This window comes from Armigeres subalbatus, chromosome 2 (genome assembly GCF_024139115.2).
Source record: "Armigeres subalbatus isolate Guangzhou_Male chromosome 2, GZ_Asu_2, whole genome shotgun sequence".
Classification (NCBI taxonomy): Eukaryota; Metazoa; Arthropoda; class Insecta; order Diptera; family Culicidae; genus Armigeres; species Armigeres subalbatus.
Genome location: NC_085140.1, coordinates 34,125,999 through 34,130,987, shown reverse-complemented (window position 1 = coordinate 34,130,987; position 4,989 = coordinate 34,125,999). Strand labels below are relative to the sequence as shown.

Below are 4,989 nucleotides of genomic sequence, written 5' to 3'. Positions count from 1 at the left end.
TTCACACATCACGGCAATGCCCCGACAAAATCTCAATATTTGTGAATTTTTGTGTGATAGATTCACAATCGCTGTATACTGTCTGACATACGCGTGGTACGTGTAAATGACTTCACCTCGAGCAGACAAAGTTCCTTCGAATCGCCGTGTTGGCGATTGTCTTATATGGGGGACACACTTGTGGTATTCGTACCATGGTACAAAAATCTTGAAATGAGTGCCATACCAATTATTGTCTTCATTAAAGATAGCCTTTAAATTATTGTTCTTGTCACCTTGTACCATGGTACGAATACCACAAGTGTGTGCCCCATATTAAGAATGCATCGCAACAAATAATAATTTTACAGAGGTTGATCCTCTTGTTTTCGATGGCGAAGCAATTAAAATGTACGAAAATAATCATCGCACTTTGTTTTCGCCATCGACACAATTGAAAATTCCTCTGAATTAGTATGAAGAAATTTGGCTTCATTCAACATCCTCTTGAAAACATACAATTCTAGATTGCTTTGAGAATAGGTCGTATGTGCAAAAGAGAGATTCTCTTTGATCACGCTCTCTTTCGCTAATATATCGGCTAGTTTTGCATGTTTCGCTATAATTCCACTTCAGCATGATAGACAAAGCTATTGTCTTTGGATATCTAACAAAAAAATTGAAGTAAACTTTTGTATAGTTTCGTAATAATCGAAAGAGAATAGATCCAAAGAGAGACTCTCTTTTGCACATACGACCTATTTTTAAAGCACTCTAGAATTGTGGTTAGGTCTTATTTCCGACTACTCTCTCACACACCCGTTTCAAATCACTCAGAGACAGAGTGAAATTGTATTGCCGTCTCTTTTTCCCACGGAAAAGTTACTCAATTTTCGTAAAAGTGGAACTACTCAAAATTTGAGTATGTAGTTCCACTTTTACGAAAATGAGTGAGATTTCCGTGAAAAAAAAGAGACAGTAATACAATTTCACTCAGTCTCTGAGTGATTTGAAACGGCGTGCACTGTGTCAATTGAATATTGTCAGATTCTCAGGATATGATACACTGCGCGGCGTTTGTGATGTTCCCAAATGGGTACTTGCACAAAACTTCATGCGGCGAATGACTGTCGAAAGGTACGGCCGCGCCAAACGATACACCGTTTACACAAGTAAACGGGGTGCAGAAAGCGCGGCGGTACCTTTCCTGAAGGGTACGCCGCGTGCAATTTTGAGAAAATCAGGCAATAAATTAATCGAAAACCGTTAGCCGACAGTTTCACTAAAATATAAAATGAAACACAAAATTGTGTAAATCATTTTAAGCGTGTATGCGGTTGAATACGTTGGTCTCTCATTGAACAGGGCTAAAGTACACGCTTAAAGTCATTCACACAATTTTGTGTTTCGTTCACACAAAACGGGCCTAACCTGGAACAACACATATTATGAGTAACTGCCATGTTACTCATTTTAGTGTAATTGACGGTGAACGATTTCCGATGAGTTCATTTCACACAGTGAGAGAGCGGTCGGAAAACGGACCTAACCTCAATTATATTTTTTCGTGTAAATTGAAAATTATCGCAACATTTTTATACTATTTCAGAGGAGTCCCCATTTGTTTCGATATGACCAAACTAAAGTGCGATGTTTATAGTCGCACATTTCAGTTGTATCGTATCGAAACATAACGAAAATCCACAGAAAAAGTCATTTTCGTTGCGGTGCATGCCGGAAACAACCGCCATCATTGCGGTCAAAATGGACTTGACAGTTCGAAGCAAAGTTTCTTACACATTTTAAAATAATAAAAGACATTACACAGCGGCTGTGCATGTCTTACACATAATTTTCACACAGATTGCTATTCTCTCGTGTCATCGTCGTCATGTGTGAAAATTATTCATGCGGTGTGTAATTTACTTTAAGCGTGTAGCTCTTCGGGCTCAGAGAGAAAGATGCGAGCCTTCACGCTTAATACTAAGGACACACCTGTGGTACTTGTACCATGGTACAAGAGGACAAGAAAATTATTCCAAGACTATCTTTAATTAAGACAATAATCGGTACGGTACTCATTTCAAGATTCTTGTACCATGGTACTTATACCACCAGTGTGTCATTAGTATACACTGAAAATATTCCACACGATTGAATCATGTTCTTTTCCACGAGGATCTAACGTGTTTCAACAGTCTTCATTTTCATCAATAAACCACGTTGAGTTGACAAGAAATAAACTTGATTTATTACTACTTGGAAAAACTGTTCATTATAACGTGTTTTGAACATGATTCTAAGTAGCTGTCATATTGGTGATGACACGAACATGGCGGCTATCAAATGTTCCTGTTGTGAGTCAAGATTTTTAAGAGTTGCAACTATTCAATACCTAATTCGAGATTGCAATTCATTGTATTATATTCAAAATGGTAAGTACATACTAGAAATCTATTCTAAAATCGAATAATTAATAATTCCTACTTTTTAGATGAATAGTCCACCGCCACCACTACCCATCAGGCAGAATGAATCCATAGGCAGGAGAAAGTCTGGAAATCTTTGTCACGGAACCATCAACCACCAGGGATAGTCCATTTAATATACATATTATTATTAATTCTATTAATTATGTACGTCAAAAAGGGTATAATAAATTTGCTAATCAGCCAAATGTATTTCTTTATGATTATTTAAAATGGTAAGAATACACGACATTAATTTCGACGTAATGCTACGACAGCATTCCTTTGCAATCTAACGTGTTTTTCATTTCAATTCTTAGTGTTGGTCGATTGTATCGAACGATTCATGCTTTGACAATTGGGACTGGATTTACACGTTATTTTGCCATGTTTCTCAATTAGTGAAAATTCACATGTGAAACCATTAGCATGAGCGTGTAAAATATTGTCAGTGTAAGTAAATTACACACCGCATGAATAATTTTCACACATGACGACGATGACACGAGAGAATAGCAATCTGTGTGAAAATTATGTGTAAGACATGCACAGCCGCTGTGTAATGTCTTTTATTATTTTAAAATGTGTAAGAAACTTTGCTTCGAACTGTCAAGTCCATTTTGACCGCAATGATGGCGGTTGTTTCCGGCATGCACCGCAACGAAAATGACTTTTTCTGTGGATTTTCGTTATGTTTCGATACGATACAACTGAAATGTGCGACTATAAACATCGCACTTTAGTTTGGTCATATCGAAACAAATGGGGACTCCTCTGAAATAGTATAAAAATGTTGCGATAATTTTCAATTTACACGAAAAAATATAATTGAGGTTAGGTCCGTTTTCCGACCGCTCTCTCACTGTGTGAAATGAACTCTCGCTTAACTTTTCAAAAGGACCTAAGTAACATTTATTTCATGAATTAATTTAAATAGTGCAATCAACAGAACAACATGAAAGCTACCCGGATAAAAAATATCATTAAAATATCATACATTTTATTGTTACAACACCATTTAAAACATAATTTTTACCATTGAATATAATGGAATTTTGACAATAAAATCACATGAGAAATAATGGTTTTCCACGATAAAATGAATGGTAAATGGGACTTTTACATTAAAAAAGGGGGGTTGTTATGTATCTTTACAATAAAAAAATCGAAAATTTTCCATACAAAATTCGGAGCAAAACAATTGATTTTACGGTACTTCAATGGGATGATTTCGAGCGACAAAACAATAGAAAACATTGTGATTTAAATATTTTCAATTACTGTTTCTATTGTTTTACAATAGAAATACAACAGGATTTAGAATACATTATACTCCAATATTACAATAAAAATACAATACAATTAATTGTTTTACAAATTATTTTATTTTCCCTGTTTAGCATATCTTTAGACGAATCCGCACTACTTCCAAAGTTAAGTGGGTTGCTGCCTGTATCTGGAGAAAAATCCAACATCGGTTTAAAAAGCGTACTAACTTTGTTCCGAATAGACAATACGTATAGATATAAACCTGTGAAAAATGTAAATTATAAAAGAATGTCAGTCTTATTAGAAAAAATACGTCGAGAAGAAAAGAAAAAAATTACCTGCATCAGTTCTTATTATCCCGTTGGTGAGATTGGCCAATGGTAGCCACTGAACGATCTTGAATCAGTGACCAGCAAGCAGCAGTATTTTATTTATCATAAGCTTCATTTCTGTAAAGGAACAAGGATACATGTTACCAGGCATGTCATCAGGTATTATGATAAAATTTTCATTTATTTTTTGTTCGGGATGAACCACTGCGTTCATTGTGTACATTGAACTTTTGTAGTACATATAAGATTACACTCCAAATAATCTAAACGTTGTATCCACCTGAATTTTCAGGTACATTTTACGTGCACACGTAGCTGCAAATGCTTCAGAAAATTCAGGTGAAACTTACGTGTCCGGTGAATTCTATTCAAAACTCAGGTAGAACTTACCTGATTTTCACGTAGAATGAAATTTCTATCGGAAAATCAGGTAAAAGTTACGTGAATTTCAGGTGGAAAAAATCTACGTATTTTTTCAGGTGGAAAGAACGTGCAGATTTTTTTGGGTGTACGATTACCGGTGGTGAGTATAAACCGTTTGTCAGCGCAGTATCATTACTTGACACTTGACACTAAAACAGTAGCGCAGCTGACAGGTGACCAAATTGACCAAATAACAGCGCTACTATTTGATGAACTATCAAACGTCGAACGTCACCGATACGGAATGCAGCCACAAAAATGATAACCGAAAATACCGAAAATAGTGACCGATGCGAAAGAGTGACTAATCTAAAATGACAGTACAGTGAGGGTGATCAAAATACTCGCGCCCAGTACATAATAATGCTCTAACGCGCTTCAACACTTCACATACTTACCACGGTACAGAAGCCATAGTGATCTACCGCTTGCCCAGCAGCAGAAACTGTAATGAAAAAGACACTTTCTGCACCATACAGTTTCATTATTTTCATCTCTTCACTAATTATAAACAAAAC

At 35.9% G+C, this 4,989-nt stretch overlaps 1 long non-coding RNA gene across 1 annotated transcript; it reads right to left on the bottom strand.

Annotated features, from left to right (window-relative positions):
- Positions 1-3,843: 3,843 nt before the first annotated feature.
- Positions 3,844-4,989, bottom strand: LOC134214215 (uncharacterized). The gene is made up of 3 exons (XR_009979707.1): positions 4,870-4,989; positions 4,055-4,165; positions 3,844-3,978 (listed from the first exon to the last, which is right to left on the bottom strand). It is a non-coding gene; the product is annotated as an uncharacterized LOC134214215 (long non-coding RNA).